This window comes from Panthera pardus, unplaced genomic scaffold (genome assembly GCF_024362965.1).
Source record: "Panthera pardus isolate Hobbes unplaced genomic scaffold, ASM2436296v1 HiC_scaffold_27, whole genome shotgun sequence".
NCBI classification, from domain to species: Eukaryota; Metazoa; Chordata; class Mammalia; order Carnivora; family Felidae; genus Panthera; species Panthera pardus.
The window spans coordinates 33,829,225-33,853,953 of NW_026526843.1; the positions used below are offsets into that span (position 1 = coordinate 33,829,225).

The window sequence follows — 24,729 nt, forward strand, 5'->3', positions numbered from 1 at the left end:
CTGCACGCTCGCTTGACACAACTCCTCATGAAAATCTGCAACGCCTTGTGTCTTCGAGTCACAGCAATCTTCTCCACAGAGCCTCTCTCGCCGGACACGGCCGGCCTACCCACTGGCACTTTATCCCCTCGCGGGGCGATCGGCAAAGTACACACTGTCTTTGTATATGGCCCACGAACTAAGAAAGGCACTTGCATTTTTTAGATGGTTTTAAAAAACAAATAAAAAGATGATTGATATACCATACTCTGTGAAAACTGTAGACATTTGAATTTCAGTGTTCATAAAGTTTTATGAGCAACCATTCCTCTCGATGTTGCCCGTGGCCGACTGTATGCTAGAGCAGCAAAGCTGAGTTGTTGCAAGAGACTATGTGGAACACAGCACCACAAATAATTACTACCTGGCCCTTTACAGAAGAAGGTTGTTGACCCCTGCGGTTTTACCGTGCTCCCGCAAGTATAGTTCACGGACCGACGATATCGTCACCCGGGAGCTTGTTAGAAACGCAAACTCTCTGGCTCCTTTCCGGACCTACTTAAGCAGAATCTGCAGCTTAACAGGATCCCCAGATGATTACGTCCACAACAAGGCTTGAGAAACATTGCTCCGGCACTCATCGTGCTGTCTTAAAATTGTTTGTCAATATTTCAACAGACGAAAAAATGGAAACATGACTAGGGTAGGAAAATGTATGAGTTACGGGAGATCTATGCAATCGAAGACAAATTTGGTTCACTGCATAATAGCTAAGTGTAATTTAGTGGGATAAAAATAAAATACAATGTGAAATTAAAGCAGGAATAAGAAATCTTAGGTGGCCAGGAGGAAATGTAAACTCAGAATCATATCATTTATCAATGTGTTCATCTAGTAACATCACATTTCAATCATATTCATATATATTCATATATTGAATGATACCTTCATACTACATTCAATATATATATATATATATATATATATATTCCATTTTTTAACGTGAAAGGTGAGCCCCATTAGCACTAGTTCTTAATACTTTATAGGCTATGCAGAATTAATTTGTCACAAATTTGAACTTGCTTATTTAACGCTTATTTATTTTTGAGACAGAGAGAGACAGAGCATGAACAGGGGAGGATCAGAGAGAGGGAGACACAGAATCCGAAACAGGCTCCAGGCTCTGAGCTGTCAGCACAGAGCCCGACGCGGGGCTCGAACTCACGGACCGCGAGACCATGACCTGAGCCGAAGTCGGCCGCTTAACCGACTGAGCCACCCAGGCGCCCCTGAACTTGCTTATTTAATAATGCATAGCAGTGATAGGATTGGGCTATCTGATGTCTTTTTATATGTCAATTGCTTGTAGAGTTAATGTCACATTTGCAGACACGGTGATACGTTTACTGCTGTCACAGTTAATTGATAGCTCCCATCTGCAACCCTATGTTAAGGTCTTAGTACCTGAGGCCTCTACAATTTTTCACCAGGCTGCAATATATATAGCTACCAGTAGGGGGCGGCGCGTAGAAAAATAGCCTGCACAATTAAGCAACCACAGATCAACTACTTCCAAAAAGTTACATGAATGACTTTTTAACAAATACCTATGTGTTCATTGAGTTATTCAGTCAATGACTATTTACTGAATCATATGCTAGGCACCGTGCCGGATGCTAAAAATGACAGCCTTCAGCCAAAGCAAATCCTGCCCTTCATCTCCTGACGTTCACATCTAGTGGAGGAGATAGGGATCTCTAAGCACAAGCATAAATGGACAAACTTAATATAATGTATAAACTGCAGTAAGTGATGTGATGGTGATGTGAGCGTTAAGAGAGGTGGGAAATGCAAGGAACGATTCACAACAGAGGCGAGAGCATGATGTGTTCAAGGAACTGAAAGTAGACAGTTGTAGCCGAAGCATTCATGAGGGAGGTGAGGGAAGATGGTAAACTCTGGCACTGAAGAGGTCGACAGGGGTCAGATTAGGTTCTCTTATAACCCATAAGAAAGATTTTGGTATTTATTCTAAGAGCACTAAGAATAGGGAGGATGGGATTTGGGAGTGCAAATGTGTAATTGGGGCAATTATTTCGAAGGGTGTTCCTGTACTCAGACAAGAAGTGATGGACAAACCAAACCCAGTATAACGATGCTAGAAATGGAGTGAAGATATTCAGAAGCTAAAGTTGCCAGGAGTTGGTGATGAAATTGGTTATGGGGCATAAGGGATAGGAAGATGTTCAAGGATGACTGACAGTTTCTTGCCTAATCCAACCGTCTAAATGACAGTGTCATTGGCAATGATGTTAAGAAACTTGCAACACGTGGAGAGTATATTCTCATATAATCAAAACCCTATGAAGTCAATACGAATACTCCATGGAATGACGATTAATTGCATAGAGATTTTAATTGATATAATATAGTTTTAACGAACATACCACAAATATGTGATTCGATTTTCACATTTTATTAGTATCTTTTTATAAGCTTACCATCAGTTTTTATTTGTCTCTAAAGATACAAATAAAGATACTTAGTTTTGAGAAAGCTAAAGGAACAATGATGCCTAGATGTACGAAGAGAGAATATTTCAGAAAGCGATTGTTAGCAAGCTCTCATATACCATGTGTTATTTGTCTGGGTCATAGGTTTAATTTTGGCAGGGGAAAAAATAATTTCTAAACGAGAGTAAAATGTGATAGAAACATGATGCCAGTATGCAAATATGCATTTCATACAATGTGTAACAACTTCTGCCTCATTAAAATATCTGTATCTTTTGGGAAGGTAATATGTGCCATTTCTAAAATGATAGCAATATGTACTTAAGACTAATAAATACAAAATCAACATTCTCTACGTCATTAACTCCTTGATCCTGACGGCCTCTTATACCACATGTATTAATTTAATTGTTGCAGTTACTTAAGTTACTCCCATGTTTAAAAGAAAGTTACACCCATATTTGATATTTCGGGAGATATGAATGTTTTGAAAATGCAAAATTTAGAAGTACAAGCATAGCTTTGAAAGGTGTATGTTCAAAATCGGAAAATGCACGTATAAAATTATTTCGCTGCTATGATCTAGTGTGAATGGCCATGCAACTCTACCCTGAAACTGCTTAGCTGCTGACCTTTCCAAAGTAAAGTGATTTTTGCTTATTTTGAAAAGTTGGAACATTCTAGCACGGGCACATTCTGAACCACGTTGCCAGCCTTGTTGGTTTCGGGTGCAGACTAGTCAGAGTGAAAAATATGTGTGGTATGTAGTTTTTCAAGTTATCAGTTGGCTCAATTGGCTTATTGAAATCAATAAATATTTCTTCACTCAGTTAAAGCCATGTTTTTTAGTTCTATTGATTATTATAAAAGACTACTTCAATTTTTGGAATATTAGTACAAGTAAAAATTGTGAGGAATGTGGAATTATCTTATAAAGGTTTAGGTTTTCTTATGCTCTAAATATGTTATATATATTCACTACTGAAAGGCATGCCTGACTGAGTATCTATTCCCAAGGTGCTATTATTTTATCACTACTAGTTCAATAGTTATTACTGCACTAATTATTGAATATATTATTAAATGCATATTATGTACACGACACCATGTTGGTTCCTGTAGGTGGTATAAAAGGCATATTCTACTCATGGAACACACAACATTTTAATACTCAATTCTGTACCCTTTCATGAGTTTTGATTATGTTTCATTTACTTTAACCAAATGAAGAGCTGAAGAACAATAAGATGTACGTAGGTAATAGCTGATTTTTGTTAGCGTCTACTTATGTCTTCCTTTAAGTCATTTGGTAACCAAAACAACTTTATAATAATACTCATTTAAATATCAGAGAACTTACACTGCAAAAAAAAAAAAAAATCCTTCCGTTAAATGAACTTGTATTTATTTATCACAACACAGAGTCACCTAGTCAAAAGTTTAAAAGATAAAATTCTTAAATATAGGTGTTCATGTAGGTGTGAATTTAATTCTCAAGTATAGGTGTTAATATAGATGTCAAGAAAGGGACAAGTATAAATCCGTCGTGACATTGTAGAAGGAATGTATGTACATCATTTCTTCACTTTCTGTGAAGAAACTTTAAATGGTGATATGGTTTTACAGAAAAAAAGATAATATTTACCTTTAATACTTACTAATATTACAAACCTTATCCAGCTCAGGAAGGAGCACAGTGTCCAACTGATTATTTTTCGCAGGAGACATTGAACACATTTCCTAAATTATTATCTTCACTGTGATATATATCTGATATATATATCTGATACATATGTCATATATATATGACATGACATATGTATCAGATATATATATCTGATACATATTACCTTCACTGTGATATATATGATATATAATAACTATATATGATATATATATATAATAACTATATATATATACCTCATAGTAGCCCATAGGTAGCATTAAGTAAGGCTTCAGAGTAGGTGTTACTAAGTTTGAGTGATAGCTGGAGACCAATCAGGTCAATTGCCTTTTATTTTTAAAATCGGTGGAATCTCATATAGCTTAAAATAGCTAGAAATCACCAGGCACCCCCATTTCAAATCCTCAAAGAATATCAAGTTGTGGATGTATGTACATTATCACAAAACTTTTAGTACTCTTCTACATACAGTGAGAATGAACATATTTAGTGACAATAACAAAATTCTTTACCATAAATAACCAGAGTCTAAGGTTTTATACTAAGTATGTTGCATATCTATTTTTTGTGTCACTAATATGCCCTGAGGAGGCCAGCCTTTTGGAGAAGCGAAGTAGGCAACAGGCTTATCTACCAACGTGATGACATTTGGGGCATACTTTCTCTTTTAGCCAATCAAGGGATTTGTTGGAGTCCCATTTTCGATGTTAAAATGTGCCCCTCTCTGGATGGGGTAGGACTTGTTAGATATTGCCACTCTAGCATGAATTTGTATATCAAATCTCTCTTCCAATTAACATCTGGGTAAGAACAAGATGTCAACAGGCGTGTGTCCAAAGGGGCGTACTGCAGATGAAACCGGCTTACGTCACATTCTACTAAGGCTGACCTTGGTCTTTACCACCCCGTAGGGCTTCTCTTGCCATTGATACAGACGAGGTGGCCTTGTGTGAGTGAACACGGTTTGAAGCTTGAGAGTGTAAACTTACCTGCCTGTCCACGTCAGCCTGTTTCACCAACGTAGTGAAAACATCTGTGGGAAAACTTGGATTTTCACAAAAGTACACTGAGTGACTTCTTGCGTGCACTCTCAGGACAGCTGCTGGGGCTCTTTAAGATTTTACGTTTTACGCTTTTTGAATTTCATGTTTCTTTTATGGAAACCTGGCCATATGGCACCAAGAATTTCTTCAATACATATTAAACAAAGGAAGTGGAACCTTTGTCATCATGTTAAATGGTGAGTCATCAAATCACAAAGCAGGGCAATTTGATATTGACCATTCTGACTATGATACATTTTAATGCAGCCATTTTGATGCAACTACTTTGACGTAAAATCACTGTTTTCTTCTTTTATTTTTTGATCAATCATAATATGTTCAGCAGACATTCCCCACCCTTATTCCACCCTAACTTCTCTCCAATTTGGATAGACTTCCACTTTCCACTTTAGGTTGTATTATTTAATTTTTATGTAATGGGTATATATTAATTTTATACTGAAAGAGTCTGTTAACATTTTACTGTAAAAGCAAGTTAACCCCAGAACAATCAGAAATTTAATTGAGGATTCCCTGAGGATTTAAGTCTAGAGCTTAAAATAAGGGATCTAATTCTGACCTACTTTGCCTAAATTGTAATAACATGCTTAAGAAACCTAGAGAATACCGACTGAGCCACCCAGGAACCCCCTGATACTCCTTTTTAAGAAACAAAATTCTCAGGGGTGCCTGGGAGGCTCAGTCGGTTAAGCGTCTAACTTTGGCTCAGGTCATGATCTTACAGTTCATAGGTTCGAGCCCCGCGTCGGGCTCTGTGCTGACAGCTCAGAGCCTGGAGTCTGCTTCGGATTCTGTCTTCCTCTCTCGCTGCCCCTCCCCCACTCCCGTTCTCTCTCTCAAAAATACATAAACTTTAAAAAAATTAAAAAAAAAAGAAACAAAATTCTCAGTCTCCCCTCATACTCCTCCTGAGATTTTTAGGTCCATCCATCAAGAATATCTTCAAAAGTTTATCATAGGAAAATAATAGCTGTATTTTCTATGGCCTAATCTCGGATATGAGTTTGTTTCTGAAGGAGAAAAATTAAAGTTCACAGTTTGTCTTGACTAGCCTAGTTGTTCTTATTTATGTTATCTTATTTGATATTTATTTAGTATAAAGTCAGGGTGCTGATTAAACATTTTGGTAAGGGTGTCTGTTTAACACATTATTTGGTAATTAAATAGGCTGAGTTTTTTTTTTTTTTAAAGCTGCATTAAAATGTTATTTACCAATGAAATAATATTCTTTTTCAAATATGGTAAACCATCAGTGGAAAATGTTTACTAGTTCAGAGGTAGGTGTACATTACCAAAATAATCAGAATCTCCTAACTATAATGGTTGAATATTACTGCAAAAGGAGAGTGCTGTAGCATGGTTATGGGTATACTTACAATTATTTTTGAAGGATGGCGATGGTTGGCCTATAGATGCTCATGGATATTGGTTGATATCCCTGAAAACAAACATTTAGAAAAATGCAATGAGAACTCTGTAAGTAAAGTGTTATTTACAATAGCTATTTATACTATCCATGTATAAAGCATAACTGAAAAGTAAAGAGGCTGATATCCATAAGGCACCAGAAGACTGTTTCATTTATATAAAGTTAATTTTAAAAAGCCCCAACCATTAGTGTAGCAGATAACAGAGAAACTTAAATATCAGCGAAGTATTATACATGAACCAGCAAAATCATGATTCAAATATTAAGTTAAAACATTATTTCCCAGGAAGTAATTACAGACCAGGATTAATTACATGGTATTTTACCCATAGGTATGAAAAACGATACTAGAAGCTGGAAGGGGAAATGATATTTGAAAAATCGCCATTTCAGTATCAATTATTTTAAACCTATCGGTTGACAGTGTTTATTTCGAGATATGAAAACAAAATTAATACAAATATTAGCCAGCTACATTTTTGCAGGACAAATAAATTTGCTGTAACCGTATTGCAGGAAAAAGAAAAAAAAGCCTCCTGTGTTTCCTTTATCTGACTAAAAGCTGTAATGTCTGGGTGAATGAGGCTACCATGAATACCCTTTCCGAAAAATTGTATAGCTCTGTGGTAGATGGAAAGACCACTGGTACCTGTATCGACAAACATTATCACAAACTTCTCTCCCATCTGTTCTCCTAAAAAAACCCACTTGTTTTTACTAAAGAAACCTATTTGCTTTTCCTAGAGAAGTTGTTCTTCTTTTTCCTACCAAGTTAAGTATATAAGTCCTTAACTTTACTGTTAAACAAGCCAGTTGCTTTTTTTGTTGGCTTCATATGTATATGAAACAAAACTTTTTCTCCTGTTATTCCCTCACTTGTCATTTTAGTTTGCAGGTCTCAGTGACAGAACCCAACAGGGTAGAGGAAAAGTTTTTCCTCCCCTACAAAACTAATTCTTCCATTCATTCAAGTAAATAAAATCAAATAATGAAAAGACGACTAGAGTTATAAAAAATACATAAGCAATATTAATTATTGTATTATTTGAAGACATTAAAATAATTTATTAGCTCATAAACTTATCAATATAAAGTAACAGATTTGAAGCATAGTATAAATTATTAATGCAATAAATTTAAAGCTACAATTTAAATAATTTAAGGTGACTACCCTCTTAATCATTCAAGAGACAATGGACTATGCCAACAAATTGTTACATTTTTCATTCCTTATGACAGTAAATAAAGAGTAGTTCTGACTTCAAATTAATGAAAAGCAACATGGGTAAAAGCTTTGCTATCTTAAACTAAATGTCAGGAAAATACATTTAAAATTACAAATTTGCACTAGAATGTTCTTGTCTGTTTTACAGCTCTAAATAATACAAAGATTTATGAAATAAATATGTGAGAACACATGAGCACCTTAAAACATCTGTTTTCGTGAAATGGTAGGGGATCTACAGTAAATAAAAATAATTTCTTCATGAAAAGGGATGTAAACCTGGTTCTGCCTAGCACATTTCCAGACCCAGAAGTAGAAAATTAGTAATTTTTGAGCCATGATGAGACTCCTTGCATGCTGAAGAAGTCGATTGCCAAGTTATTAGCCTGTACGGTAAAAATGAAACATAGAATTGCGGCAAAGCCTGAAATCATTTCAGTGCATAGTAATGACCTGTTCTACTGCTGTAGCTCCCACTTAATTTTACCTATTCACACAGGATTTATTTATTGCGGGTTTCCACACTCCCTTGGGGGGAGAAATGAGATATAATGAAGCATTTCTGCTCCTCCGTAAAAACAATCGATCTTACAGTTTAAAAAATTACTTCCAGACCTATCAACTGAAAAAAATACTTTTTCTGGTGTTTGCAACATCTTCGTGTACATTTCTAAAATTTTAATTAATTTAGAAAAAGTCTGGAATACCCTAGGCAAAATTAACTTTTTTTTCCCCCCATTTCTGTCTCTCTCTTTAATCCCACTTGATTTGCCTCTGCTCCACACTGATGGCATTCTTTACATTCAGATTTTATATCTGTCACACACTCTTCAGTCTTTTTCTTTCGGTTATTTATACATAAATCTGAGATATATTTTGTCATCAGCATTCTGTCATTTCAAGTTTCTTTTTATCTTACTCAACTGTTGTCTTTAAAATTCCCACATGACGTGTAGAGCAGCACTATCAACAATAGCCAAATTATGGAAAGAACCCAAATGTCCATCGATGGACAAATGGGTAAAAACAATGTGGCATATATACACAACGGAATACTACTCAGCAATGAAAAAGAATGAAATCTTGCCATTTGCAGCAACATGGATGGAACTAGACAGTACTATACTAAGCGAAATAAGTCGGTCAGAGAAAGGCAGATATGCGATTTCACTCATATGTGGAATTTAAGAAACAAAACAGATGAAGGTAGGGGGAGGGAAGGAAAAATAAGATCAAAACAGAGAGCGAGGCCAACCGGAAGAGACTCTTAAAGACAGAGAACAAAGCGAGGGTTGCTGGAGGGGTGGTGGGTGGGCTGTTGGGTTAAATGGCTGATGGACATCAAGGAGGACACTTTTTGGGATGAGCAGTGGGTGTCATCTACAAGGGATGAATCACTGGGTTCTACTCCTGAAGCCATGACAGCACTGTATGTGAACTTAACTTGAATTTAAATAAAAAATAAAGATAAAAATAAAATTCCCACATGACTTTGATAAAGTTTTCTCCTTTGTAGGCTGCCGACTCCAGAGAAAAAGGAAAGACGCCCCTAGCCCCAACCTAGCTCTACATACTGATCCAAACACGACACAATGGCTCCTCCAAAAATAGTGCATGCGCTATCTTTCAATTTCTCATGTGCAACCCTATTACTTCTGATGCTATTTATAACTGACTTATAAAGTGGTATGAAGGGGAATTTTGTGATTGTTCAAGGCAGATTTTATCTTCCTTTTCCTACGAAAATTAATGTTATTTTGCTTTCGGCCTACCCGCAGAAAGAGTATTATGAAACAGTCGTTTCGATTCAAAATCGCGCTTTCAAAGTCCTACGAATCCTGCGAAGATTTAATGGATAAGTTTGCTGCTTTATTTCTCCTCGGTTGAAATCACAGGGAAAAAAACAGGCATTTAAAGTAGAATGTCTATTAAAGAAATGCCTATCTTACTGTGCCTAAGCGTCATCATTAAAATGGCAGTCCTCAATCCTGAGAAGCAGGAATACATTACAAAAGAGTGTAATGTACCTCTTTGGAATGACGCAGATATTTCGTATTTAAAAAGAAGGAGGTCATCTTTCATTCGGGATTAAAATCTGATCCCATTCAAACACAATGGTTACCCTTTACTGAGTGCTTTGACTTCTACACAGTTTACTCTAATGAAGTATAAATTACATATAATAACATGTACATATGTTACATATGGAGTTTGACCAGTTTTGAGGAAGAAAATACACACCTGCGCAATCCCCGTGCCAATGAAGATATCGAATGGTTCTATCTTCCTGTTCCTTTGTAGTCACCCCCCACTGACTCAGAGTGACCATTTCCCTACTTCTATCACTTTAGATCATTTTTGCCCATTCTAGAAGTTCCTATCAATGGAACCATAAGGTATGCTCTTCTCCTTTTCTATTTCTTCTGTCCTTTGTTCAAAACATTCTTTTTCTTTCACCGAGTCTTGTTTATAGACTATTTAAAGCATATCCCCTTGCCTTATCCTGTAGATTTATTCACTCACATTTTCTTAACTTTCTCTTCAAGTTCACTGGATATTCTAATACCACCATCTTTATCTAACGTAATGCTGCCTTTAAAGCTTTCTGTGTGGTGTCCAAGAGAGCACTGGAGTGGACCACTGGTGATACTCGCAACAGTGAATCACAAGTTCAAGTGAACATGGCAAACCAAAGGAGCAATTTCAAAAGACAAAACCACTGGACAAAGCTTTCCAATACAAAATAGGACATTATCAATCGCATCCTCATATTTAGCACAAGTAACAATAACAAATTATTTTCTATTGTGTATAGAGCATATATGCTTCAGAAAAAGAAGATTACAACACGAATTTGGGCATGTTAATAGGATCTATTTATATATGTTACTAGACATTATGAGACTGATCGCTGTAAATGGGAAGTATATTAAATAATAGATAGCATATTTTGGGTAGAAGGCGGCAGGTTTTATGTGATTAAAGTGGCTTTTTGAGGTTGGCAGCTAACGTGTATACGAATTGAAAGTTCCTAGTGATGTGTTATGCTACACGGCTATTATAAAATACTATATTATTATATATTATATATATTATATATTATATATTATATTATATATTATATTATATATATTATATATATAATATATATAATATATTATATTATAAAATAATGCGAAGCCTAGCAGAATGAAAGGCAGTTTTAGTTCACAAAAATGCTCTGAATAGGTGTAATTTTAAGGAGGTGTGTTCCATATTAGAGATTGAGAGGGGAAAAAAAAAACCCAAAACCACCAAACAACCAGAGGCCGAGGCATTCAACTACAAATAGCACATACTCAAAAGTTTTCTGATGTAAATGCCTCTTTTCCGTAAAGGATAGTCAGGTTTGGCCGGTGTTGATTGGGTAGAAAAATGAAAGAAAGGGAGAAATGGAATATTCCTGAGTGTGAAACTAAGGTTTTTCCGAAATCAATTAATTTTGAACAGAAGTACTTTAAGGATGCCTCCCTTTTTATTGATTTTGGGGTACTAACATACAACTTGAGACAAAAATAAAGGTGATAGAATCCCAGACGCAAAATTTTATTACATTCAGAAATGTAAAAAAGTTAAGGATTGAGCCGGATAAATCAAGAGTGTATTGCCTGAATCTAACCACAAATTTTCTTTTGTTTTATTTGCCAACTCTTCTTTTTTTTTTTTTTTAATTTTTGTTTAACGTTTTATTTATTTTTGAGACAGAGAGAGACAGAGCATGAACGGGGCAGGGGCAGAGAGAGAAGGAGACACAGAATCGGAAGCAGGCTCCAGGCTCTGACCCATCAGCCCAGAGCCCGACGCGGGGCTCGAACTCACGGACCGTGAGATTGTGACCTGAGCTGAAGTCGGTCGCTTTAACTGATTGAGCCCCCCAGGCGCCCCTGCCAACTCTTCTTAATATAAAACAACCTGTCCGCCATTCCCAGCAAGTACATATGTCAAAAGTTTGTGGGTTCCAGAATAAGCAAGTCTATACACAAAGAAAGGATTTCTGGTTGGCTGGGGCCAGGCTGGACATGGGGAGGTGTTGGGGTGGGGGGGAAAGGTAAGGTCGTCAGGAGTGACACATAGTCATGTACATGTATACAGCTTTCTTTTGAGGACCATGAAAAAGTTCTCAACCTAGAAACCATCGAACTGTATACTTTAAAGTGGGTGAATTGCATCGTATCCGAATTTTATCTCAATAAAACTGTTAAAAAAGATTTGGGATTGAATCCATTACTACCAATAAAAACATCAGATCTTAAAATAACTTTGAAAGATTGATAGTATTGTTAAAAATACATGGGGAACTGCATTAACTTCACATGATAATTGTGTAAACACATATACATCAAGAATCAGGAAAGGCCAGGTTTTAATTAAAACATAATAATGCAGGGCGCCTGGGTGGCGCAGTCAGTTAAGCGACTGACTCTTGGTTTCAGCTCAGGTCATGATCTCACGGTTCCTGAGGTCGAGCCCTGCGTTGGCCTCTGTGCTAACGGCATGGAGTCGACTTGGGATTCTCTCTCTCTCTCTCTGTCTCTGCCCCTCCCCCTGCTCACGCTCTATATAAATAAAAATTAAAAAGTAACAATAATGTCAATACCCGAAGCTCTGCAAGTGTACATATTTTGTAGTGATGCCGAAGCTGGGGCAGAACATTAAAAAAAAAAAAAAAACAAACCCAAAAACCTATGACAAATATAGCCAGACAGCTGAAGCATTATGAAATCTTTTTTAATTGAATAAGATACACCCAAAGGTCAATTTTTATATGGCCTCTATCTCGCATCAGCAAATATTAAGTGTTTATGTATGATCAGAATGATGCAAACTTTTCTATTTGAGATGAGTCTTTTCAGTCATTGATCTTAATACGAAACCATACATTCCAGTGACTTCTCTGGTGAGGAACGTGCCAAGTCCGTAAGCATCCAAAAAAGGACCAAGTAGAAGAAACTCTATGCCTTCTTTATTATGGGCAAAAGCTGTGTTTGAAACTTTATTTTAACTCCTCTTTTCACAGTTGATATTCATTACGGGTTATTTTGGGGAGGGGTTGGTTTTGCAGTTTGTTGTGCAAGTTTATATCTTCCTCACAGCCCCCTTTTTGTTTAACTTGTCGTGGCATATATACAGCCAGCGATTTTCTTTCCAGTTTCCTTAAAGCTAACAAATTCAGAGTTTAGCTAAAAACTAATGACAGGTTCTGAATACTCTATAGGCTTTTGCTCTGAATAATATTGAAAACTCGTTCTTAAAATATTCTCAGATCACTGGTGGATTTGTTTGGTATGCTTTGTTTTTATTCAAAACCGTTTAGTCACAATATTTACTCAACTTGGCACGATCAGCTTCACTGTAAAAGTTGCAGGAAAAACTCAGTACAAAACATATTATCAATATACCAAAAGAAAACACTGTTGGTGGGAATGCAAGCTGGTGCAGCCACTCTGGGAAACAGTATGGAGGTTCCTCAAAAAACTACAAAGAGAACTACCCTATGACCCAGCAATTGCACTATGAGGCATTTATCCGCGGCATACAGGGGTGCTGTTTCGAAGGGGCACATGTACCCCCATGTTTATAGCAGCACTATCAACAACAGCCAAAGTATGGAAGGAGCCCACATGCCCATCGATGGATGAATGGATAAAGAAGATGTAGTATATATATATACAATGGAGTATTACTCGGCAATCAAAAAGAATGAAATCTTGCCATTTGCAACTATGTGGATGGAACTGGAGGGTATTATGCTAAGCGAAATTAGTCAGAGAAAGACAAATATCATATGACTTCACTCTTATGAGGACTTTAAGAGACAAAACAGATGAACATAAGGTAAGGGAAACAAAAATAATACAAAAACAGGGAGGGGGACAAAACAGAAGAGACTCCTAAATATGGAGAACAAACTGAGGGTTACTGGAGGGGCTATGGGAGAGGGGATGGGCTAAATGGGTAAGGAGCATTTAGGAATCTACCCCTGAAATCATTGTTGCACTATATGCTAACTAATTTGGGTGTAAATGTAAAAAAAAAAATAAAAAAAAAATAAAATAAATAAGTAAAATGCAGATGCCATGTTTAAAGTTGAGCTTGTTGGGACACCTGGGTGGCTCAGTCGGCTAAGCGTCTGACTTCAGCTCAGGTCATGATCTCACAGTCTATGAGTTCGAGCCCCGCATCAGGCTTTGTGCTGACAGCACAGAGCGTGCTTCAGATTCTGTCTCCCTCTCTCTCTGCCCCTCCCCTGCTCACGCTCTGTCTCTCTCTCTCTCTCTCTAAAAAATAAATAAACATTTAAAAAAATAAAAAAAAATAAAGTTGAGCTTGTTAAATGATGAGAAAATATAACTATCATATACGAAATTAGATTAAAATAGAAGCATTTATTATGTTATGAAGCTATAAGAGCAGAATGGAATTTCACGGCATATGTACTCAAAATGTTTCCTGTGTTATTATGACTGCCTTTTTCCCCCTAGTAAATGTGATTTGGGGGAACTTAAGGTAAATCTGTCTGGTCTTTTTTTTTTTTTCTTGTTTATTGAGAGTTTATCATGTGCTAGCTTCTGTGTATACGTTATGCATCACACCCTTAGAACAATCTTGCAAGGGACAAATTGTTATCCTCATAAGATGAGAACACTCAGACTCTAAAATTTATTTAAATTGCTCTTTAGGGGCGCTTTGGGTGGTGGCTCAGTCGGTTAAGCGTCCGACTCTTGCTTTTGGCTCAGGTCACAATTTCACAGTTTGTGAGTTCGAGCCCTGCATCGGGCCCCATGCTGGCAGTGCAGAGCCTGCTTGGGATTCTCTGTCTCCCTCCCTCTCTCTCTGCCACTCCCCTGCTCAAGCTCTCTCTGAAAATAAGTAAATAAACATTGAAAAAAATAAAATAAAACTCCTCATCTAATCTTAAACACCATCTTCAAAACAATTTTTTTTTTTTTTACTTTTACATACTCTAAATGCTCTTAATCACAAAGACCTCTGATTAAATAAACTGTGTCAGGTATTTTAAAAACAAATATTATGATTCATTTCTACCATTTTTCTATTTCATTGCCAATTACTATTATTAGATAACGTTTTGCACGCTTTTTCCACCTTTAATCCTATTAGTAAATAATAATTCCCTCACCTTTAAAAATGAACTGACATCTTTGAGAATACACGCATACTTGATTTGTAGAAGCTTCCATATGACTGATGTCTCCTGACTTGTTTTCCGTTTATGTAGTCCTTTGAGGACATTGCCAGTGACTAAGTAAATGTTATAGTGACAGTACATTTTGGGCATGAACATTTGGCGTATTTTAAAAACTTCAGGCTGCTAATCAGGGTGCCATGGAAAAAGTATCCATAACCTCTGTAGTGAGACAGGCTTGGCTTGATGCCTGGCTCTACGTAGATGGGCTATGCGCTTGGGCATGTGACTTAAATTCTCTGTGTCTCCATTTCCTGTTTATTACGGTTGTCGTGCAAATTACATGAGGGAATGTATGTACTTTGTCAAATGCATTGACTAGGATAGAGTGGGGCTCAATATTTAATTCCTTTCCCTTTCCCCCTTTTTACGAGAGGTATCCGTGACTTCCCTGAACCACCTCCTGCCTCAGAGATTTTGTACTGTATTTACTAGATGGAATGGTACGTATAAATAACAATTTCAGTAACCCTATAGTTGTAAAGTTCCGATGAATCAATAGAAAATTGAAACCACTCCACAAAACCTACATTGCAGATTTGCTTGGGCTGTGCATTTTCTTTCTGGGTACCGTTTCTGCCCATGCACATCTAACTGAAAGTTAACTATTTGACATTTGCTTCCAAGGTATGTGAATGTTTCAGTTTGCCTTCAAAATGTACTTTATTTTTTTTTCCCTTTTAGATCATAGCATCGAACTCATTTGATTGTTCGTGTTATGATCACATCTTTCCCATAGTCTGTAATTCACAGATTCATTGTCCTTAACACCACGTGAAGGTCACCGGTTTGTTTCCTTATAAAAATGACATAATGGATTAAAGCTGGAATTCTGTAGCTAGTGACTCATGCTTGCATTTGTACATTTCAAGAGACGTAATTTATAGAAAGGAATCATCCAGCCTTGAGCTGTTTCAGACTTCAGTTGCTTTAACAAATTAAAAAATAAAAATGCTACCATAAATAAATGCACACGGCCTGTCAACTGGTCAGTTATCTAATTTAAACTGCAGAAAATACTCTTGTCTTTTCCATGATTCTCTTCCTCTCATTCTGAATATATATATATATATATATATATATATATATATATATATACACACATCACACACGGGATCTCTTATCTATGTCTGTAAGAATGAAAATCACAACCTTGAAAATATTCACACACTTGTACTACTAACTTTCTGGTTATTGAAACCAACAGTGTGAATTCACTTTCTGTTTATTCTAGATTTACTAAGCATGATGTGATTCTCAAGGACAGTATGATGTCAAATTTTTAAAGGCTTTCATTTCATGTGCCACATAGCCTTCAAGAAGAGGTAGACCGTGGTGGAAAAGAACCTCATTTGAGGTTTAAGAGATTTGGGTTCTCCTTGTAAGCTTTGCCAATAATTAGCTGAGTGACCTGGAACCAGTTAGGGGCCCCTTTTTAAGCCTGTATTCATTTATCTTCGAAACACAAGCAATAGTAAGTCTGTTACAAATGCTATCAATATACTTTAGTTCCATTGCTTTATTAAAATTCTTAGTACCCAACTTGTTAATGTTCTCATAATGTCATCCTTGTATTTTGAAATTGTGAATTACTTTGCTAATATTCCTAAAAATATTAAGTTCTGTAAATTATCTAATAAAAAATGTATGACTCTTTTGGTATTGAGAATCAGTAGTCACTTGATAGACAACTGATTTTATCTGAGAGTTTAATCCACAGCGAATCATTTACTTACTAGTACTATAAGTCAATGTATAATTCAGATATCTACTTACTTACTAGTAACAAGATTGAGCATGAAGGACGCCAGACTCGGGGAGATGTTTTTGGTTTTGTTTCTGTTTTCTACAAAAATGCTATCCATCTGGAAATTTCTGAGTCAGCAAAAAAGAGATTTGGTCACTCTAAGTTCAGGTGATAGTGAACGAGGCGCCTGAGAGAATTGATCTAAATCCATATTCCTTCTTTGAGCTTCGGGGCAAAAACGTTTCTATATCTATTCCTGGAAATTTCTCTAAGTTTAATTTAACAGAAACCTTTTTTTGGGGTGGGGGGGAGACCAAATCCTTTATGTGGCACCCATATATTGGCTCCCCAACTGGACTCCAGCTTCCTGGAGATCACAAGTTATATATTGTTTCCTCTTCTGGGAGACCTTGGACTATTCAGTCAAATGTCTTGCACAGAGCAGAACCTTAACAATAATTGAATGTGATAACGTATACGGTTGGGAGAGAAAGCCTGGGTGTTTCATTTTGAAGATTCTGAGAAAAATAAAATGCTGAGATATTCCCCAAAGCTTTGCATAATCAATGCTTACTGTTTGGACCTCTGTTCTTCCCTCTCTACAACCTTCTTCCCCTTGGAAAGTTCTGAAATTCAGCTACGCCAGAAGAGTATGGATTGGTCCAAATTCTTTTACCTCCAAGCTTCACCTATCTCCAGAGATCCATATCCTATTTTCAGCTATCCAAAGAACATCTGATGGTGCGCGTATCTATTTTATCTTGCTGAAAGAAATGTAAGTTCCTCTATGGTAGGAACCACGTCACACAAAAAATGTTCATTAAATACTGGCTTGCCAGTTCTGTGACTCTAAGAATAACTGCTATATTCTCTGCCATGTTTTTACAACGTCACGTGTAGTTAAGTTTCAAAAAAATATCCTTAAAGTGATGATGGTGATAGAGATCTACACGATTATTCAGCTAGATCTAGAGTAGGCTTGAGTGCCACAGGTTAAAATCCGGCTGAGGACCCAAGTTTGAATAGTTCCTTTGAAATTATTTTATGCCAACACAAAGGGTATAACTTTAGATTCATTGAAGATGGTGATAAAGGAGCTTGATATCGTTTTCAAGAGAAAGTAATTAGAAATCAAAATAGAACACAGAAAGAAGTCATGAACAAGCTATAAATGGCCTTTCCTTTGCTCGGTCCAGCCATCTGCGGTCACTCTCAAAGACTCAAAGAGTTCTGAATACAAATACAGTAAATTGAATACGCCTCATAAAAGAAAGGTTCTGATACAAGGGGAAAAAGATAATATGAAATGTAATTAAAGGCCTTGAGATGAATATCTGCCCACAAATTTCCTTTTCTTTTGAAGTCCTCTATAAAGTAATAGCTTACATATCCAATTCAGTCTAGGAATATATTAAAGGAAAAGACAATTTCTAATCACGAAGCTCAATCATCAGCTAAGCAATGACAGCCCTGATATTCACCGAGATATTAATTAATTCTTGTGGAGGGACTGTGGCTGCAGATGGTTTAATTTAAACCACCTAAAAATGGTTATATTTAATTTGTTATTGGTAGCCAATGATGTCCTAAATTTGCTGTAAAAAAAAAGACATAAAGAAGAGAAATTTCCACTCGTTTAGTAACCTTTAAATAATGAATCATTTCCTATTTAGGCCCTGGAGTGAAAAAGGAAAGGACAAGATCAAGATCCTAAGTGAGGTTTCATTTTAGATTGTTTAAGGAGTTCTTAAGTAGTTGGAGAAGAGTTACAATTATCTTCTTGGCTATAAAACTCAACTACTTGAGCATTATTATTGAAGCGAATTTTCAGAACTGCAAACCTGCTGGCATTTTCATATATTGTAACATTTGAAATGCCCTTAGTAAACCATTCAGTCTGGCTTACTTAAACAGGGGAGGACATCGAGGCTCAGAAAAGACGAGAACGCAAGTCATTAAACTATAAATTTGTACTATAAAAACCTTTCTCCACAGTGCTCATGTGCTCTTATGTATTAATTATTAAGCAAATATATATTGAGAGAGCCCACAATGTGTAATGATGTATGCAGAGGGTAGTTGTGGGGGAAGTGAATAATACGTAATTTCGTCCTATGCGAGTGCATAAGCCAGTAGGAAAGATAAGACTCAAATTCAAAAGGAAGATGATGCATATAGAACCTTAAACACCATGCCAGGCACATTGGAGACAGACCTCGAGGCCTAAAAAACAAAAAGCAAACAAACAAAACCAAACACAATACAACGTGTGCGGGGGTCAACCTAGATAATCCTTTATATGACCAGCAGTCCCTCTCCACTGCACATACAAAATCATAGCACATTTGAATTTTAGGTATTGTTCCTTGGCTTTACAATCTGCATCGTCCTCCCAGCCCCACCTTCATAAAACGTCTCGACATTTGACAGCTACCTTAGCATCTGGTTGCTATTAACCACACGTCTGCTTGGCCCAGACGTTGGGCAGCCCGATTTTGTGGCATTGTGATATGTGTGGGAGACGTGTAGACTTCAAGCGCGGAATTGGGGAGTTGTCGGAAGTGAGCCTTAAGGCGCTAATCCTCAGATTCTATAATCACAATGGGAATGAAAAGGGGGAAAGTTTTGAGCAGCATTTTGTCAAAATTACTGAGAAGCTTGAGAATTGAGGGAGAGAGGTGATCCAAGAATGACTCCCAGGCGGAAAGAATAAGCATTATTTCAATTTGCATGAAAAAGTAAAGAAATGTGGGAGGAGGGATAGAATACTTTTTAAATTCTAACAATGTGAGTGTTTTCATACATGCATTCTGTATTAGGCTACAGATAAATGTCTTTTTATTTGCTCTAGTTGCTTCACTCTGAATCAAGAGACTCAGCATACCATAGATAGGAACAAATTTGGCTGCTCTTCTGAAAATTGTACTTATCCACAGCAAAGTACAACACTAAGGTTAAAAAGGTAGCAAATTACTTTATAGCAATGGATTATCGTCTCAAGTTGTCAGTGGTTTTTAACTATTAACATTAGATTCTAGGTGTAATGATGTATTAAATTATTAAATTCTATTAAATTCTCACTACTTTTATTTTAGTGGTAAAATTTGTGAGAGGTTTCTTCATATTCCTTTCTCCATTTTATACATTCATATAATTTATGTTTCCAGATTTGTAACCTTAGGGATGTAAGGCATTTAACCTCAGTGGTTTCTGTATCCTTGTGTTTTTTTCTTTTTTAATTTTATTTTAAAAATTCTTTTTTTTTAATGTTTATTTATTTTTGAGACAGAGAGAGACAGAGCATGAGCAGGGAAGGGGCAGAGAGAGAGGGAGACACAGAATGTGAAGCAGGCTCCAGGCTCTGAGCTGTCAGCACAGAGCCCGACGCGGGGCTCGAACTCACGAACTGTGAGATCATGACCTGAGCCAAAGTCGGACGCTTAACCGACTGAGCCACCCAGGCGCCCCTCTGCATCCTTGTTTGTAACAAAAAGGTTAGTTTGATCCAGAAAGATCAGAAAGATCACTTGGTACAATCCTCTTATTCTATAGTTGTAGAAACTGAGGCTCTTGAGGGTAGGAAGGAAAGAAAGTCACTGTCGTCTGTACTATAAGCTGCAGGACTATATTATTATATGGAATTGCCTTTCGGTCTAACAGGACTATTAACTTCTTCAAGGAAGTACTGTGTAATATGTGTGTCACTTCTCTAACATCCGAAGAAATGTTAGGCATACAGTAGGCCCTCAACAAACACTTGCTGAAATTCCATGATTGTTACAAGCCTTGGATTCGCCTTCATCATGCAGTTGACTAATTTGACAGAGAAACATGGATCATGAATTTGGTCAATCTACTTACCAAACATTTAGATGATTGGCTGAGGTTTGGCAGTAGAAGGAGGAAAAAAGTTAAGGTAGACCATAATTCAGTGAGAGGGTGGTAATGAACCTTCAAACTAATGAATGAGTGAGTGTGTGCTAACTTAAGATTTTGTACAGCAAGAGGCAATGTATCAGGCAGAAAGTGTAACCAAGGATTGGGGTGGAGGGGAACTTGTTTAATGGGTATAGAGTTTCAGTTTTACAAGATGAAAAGAGTTACAAAGATCGATGGCGGCGATGGTCCCAAAACTGTGTGAATGTATGTAACTTTAATGTTACCTGTATGTAAAGTTAAGGTGGTAACTTTAACGGTATGTGTATTTTATGACAATAAAAATATATTTTTCAAAAAGATAAGTAACCATCCTAATAAAGAATACCTTCCAAAGTGGGGAAGAGGGTCATCGTATACACGAGTAGTTTTCGGGCTTATAATTCTACCATATGTCATCAATTTTATCCATTTGTTTGCAGTGATTTTAAAAATAGGTATAGAAGCATAATGAAAGGACTAGGGAAATAAGTCTGTTGAGAAACCAACTCATTTCTGCTTTTTAAAAACTTGCCTTAAAAAAAAATTTGTTGGAGAGATACCAGATCCTTTTTCTTTTACTTCCACCAAGAATAGTCATCAATTTCTCTCTGCATCTATTGTAGACTGACATTACACATAATAATATAAGATATGGGGCTATTAGCCCTTTGGGAATCAGTGACTAACCAAACCCCCAAAGAGTGCTAGAACAATCTACCTACAGAAGCATTACATTCATTTTAACTGTTTTTCTAAGATTAAAAAAAAAAAACTAACAGGTTCACAATTTTATCACTCAAGGAATTCATTAATAGTAGCCTCTGATTTCCTATTACAGTATAAAAATGAAGCAATAAAACTTGTTTATAAATTTATTTGCTGTAAAGGCATTCGGGAATTATTACCTAAAAAAGAAAAAGTTCTGCTCCACTCTGAACCATCAACTCACACTACAAAATGAGTGTAGACCCTTGGGTTACTAATTAAAAGCTAAAAAACAAGGGAATTCTACAGCCAGAATATGGAACTGATCCTAATCATTGATCATTACCCACCTTCACCAAACATGTATGTGGCCAATAGAATCGGGTGTCTCTTTCTCTCTTTTATATCTATCTATCTATCTATCTATCTATCTATCTATCATCTATCTATTAATTATCTATTTAGTTTATTTAAATAAAATAAATAAAAATATATATTTATAGTTATATATTATTCCACTGTGAACTGAAAAAATAAACTGTGTATGATAGGGCTAAACTTTAGCTATAAACCAGTTTAAGAAGATTTATAATTTCTTGGGGGGCCTGGGTGGCTCAGTCGGTTGAGCGTCCGACTTCGGCTCAGGTCATGATCTCGCGGTCTGTGGGTTCCAGCCCCGTGTCGGGCTCTGTGCTGACAGCTCAGAGCCTGGAGCCTGCTTCCGATTCTGTGTCTCCCTCTCTCTGCCCCTCCCTGCTCATGCTCTGTCTCTCTCTTTGTCAAAAATAAATAAACATCAAAAAAAACTTTATTAAGAAGACTTATAATTTCTTAATCGCTCTAAAGTATGTTGAGAGAGATTACATGACATCATTTCAGAGAATTCCTTTGTTCTGCCGATGCTTTGAGTTTTTAAAAGTTTTTGTGAAGGTGTGCGAGAAATTCTACTCTATTTCTTCCTGTGTCTTCTTTCACTTTTAACCATTGGAACCATTGGAACCATCCTCTATCCATTCCTAAGAGGATGGATGGATAGATCGATAGAGAGAGAGAGAGATAGATAGATAGATAGATAGATAGATATGGATTGATCATATATACGACAATACAATTAATCAAGATCTATTAATTGATTACTTACTATGAGCAAGAAGTTTGCCATGTATGTGGGTTAGTCAGAAAAACCTTTATGCAAGGTAGGGGTGGTTGTTTAAACCAGACCTTGAAAACCAAGTAGAATTTAGATAGGTTTGGGAAGGGAAGCTAAAAGCACAGAACTAAGTTTTCCCACTTGACTCCCCATTTCTAAGCAATAAATTATTGTGGAATCACAAGTCCCAGTTTTTATGTCATTAAAATGGAAGTAGTTTTTTTTCATCAATCACAAAATAAAGCCTTTAAGCATACAGATTGTTTGGTATGTTCTTTTAAACCCTTCATTAATTTTAAGTACTCAACTGGAATACAGTCTTCCTACCTGAGCTCAGATCAGTAAACTAAAAAGTTGACAATTACTTTTTACAGTACCAATTTTCCAGGTCATGGCTATTAAATTGTTTCTCCTGATGCCAGTGTGAAAAGGTAATACATGGCAAATAGGATCAGACAACCCCTCACTCCTCTCTGATACACGATAAATAATTTTATTTAATTTTTAAATTTTAGAGAGCACCTGAGAAGGGAAGGGCAGACGGAGGGGGGGAAGGGGGGGAAGGGGAGAGAAGATCTTAAGCAGGTTCCATGCTCAGCACAGAGCCCTATGTGGGGCTCGGTCTCATGACCCTGGGATCATGACCTGAGCCACAATCAAGAGTCAGACCCTCAACAGATCGAGGTACCCAGGCGCCCCATGATAAAGAATTTTTAACACCCTCTGCTTCTTCCAGTCTCGGACCTCCAGGATTTCAATTTTCCTGTTTGAATTCCAAGTAGGCAACTGTATATAAAGGACTAAATTGGAATGGCCTGTGTTGTGGTGTCACATATAGGACAAACCACACACCCTTATGTGTCCAACTCACTGTAATGACACCTGAGTCTTTCCAGTCAGCCTCTGTGCAGAACAGCATTATATCCATGATTTTAATTCAGCTTTTAAATGATCTAAGTCCCCTGAGCCTCGCTCAGGCTTCCTGTCCCTCAGTCCCTCAGCATTAACAGTACTTTCACATTTGCTTTACTTTTGTTTTTTTTTTTTATTGATAGGTGAATCCCCAGATGAAATGTTACACGCCTATCTTATTACTTTGTCAAACAGCGTATTAATGATTAATGGACACTGTCAGTAATAATAGCCTAATGTTCACATGCAAATCTGTTCCATCCAAAGACTAGGGGCTACAGTATGTAGCCCATTCTGTAACGAAGACAGGAGAGTTTACCGTTGGACAGCATAGTCTCTGGAATCAGAACTGCAAGGTTTCAAGCTTGGTTTCAGTTAATTAGCGTAAGTGGATTATTTAACCCCTTTGTGGTGCCTCAGTTTCCCCATCTGCAAATGGCGGGTATTAGTTGTACCTTCGCATGGGGTAAATATGCCTTCTCATGGGGTAAATGTGAGGCTTACATGAGTAAAATACATGTAACCCTCTTAAAATGGGCGAGTCTTCCTACTTTGATCATAGGAAGCTGTACCTGAAAGTATTAAGTCTTTGACTACTGAGATAAACTCAGAGACATGTGGATTTAAAACGTACTTATGGGGCAGCTGGGTGGCTCAGTCGGTGAAGCCTCTGACTCTCGATCTTGGCTCAGGTCATGATCTCGTGGTTCGTGAAAGGTTCGTGAGATCAAGCCCTATGTCGGGCTCTGCGTCGACAGCGTGCAACCTGCTTGAGACTCTCTGCCCCTCTCTATCTGCCCCTCCTTCCCTCCCTCATGCTTCTCTTTCTCAAAAATAAATGGACAAACATTAAAAAAACGCACTATGACTTCAAAGACACTAACGACTTTAAAGGCAACGGTAATTTTTTTTTTTAGAAAAATGAAAAAAGATAAAGAGAACCCCAGTTCAGTGTGTTCATTGCTATTCTTTTCGAGAGATTAGTTGATATGGTCTTTGGTTTCAGTAGTAATTTTTATTTTTTAAAAAAATTTTATATTGCGCCTACCCCCTACATCCCGTATTATAAGGCTGATTCCACTCTGAACGCTCACTCTCCCTTCCTCCCTCCAATCAAGCTGCTTCATTTTCCTTGGAAGGCGGCACTCACTCCTCAC

The 24,729-nt window shown here is 37.0% G+C and overlaps 1 protein-coding gene across 2 annotated transcripts in view; it reads right to left on the reverse strand.

The window, feature by feature from the left end:
* Positions 1 to 24,729, reverse strand: part of HTR2C (5-hydroxytryptamine receptor 2C) — a 288,932-nt gene that overhangs the window by 258,552 nt on the left and 5,651 nt on the right. For both annotated transcript variants that reach the window (XM_019426891.2, XM_019426892.2), the window contains exon 2: positions 6,617 to 6,678. The gene's annotated coding sequence lies outside the window, so the exon portion shown is untranslated. The remainder of the gene's footprint in view (positions 1 to 6,616; positions 6,679 to 24,729) is intronic.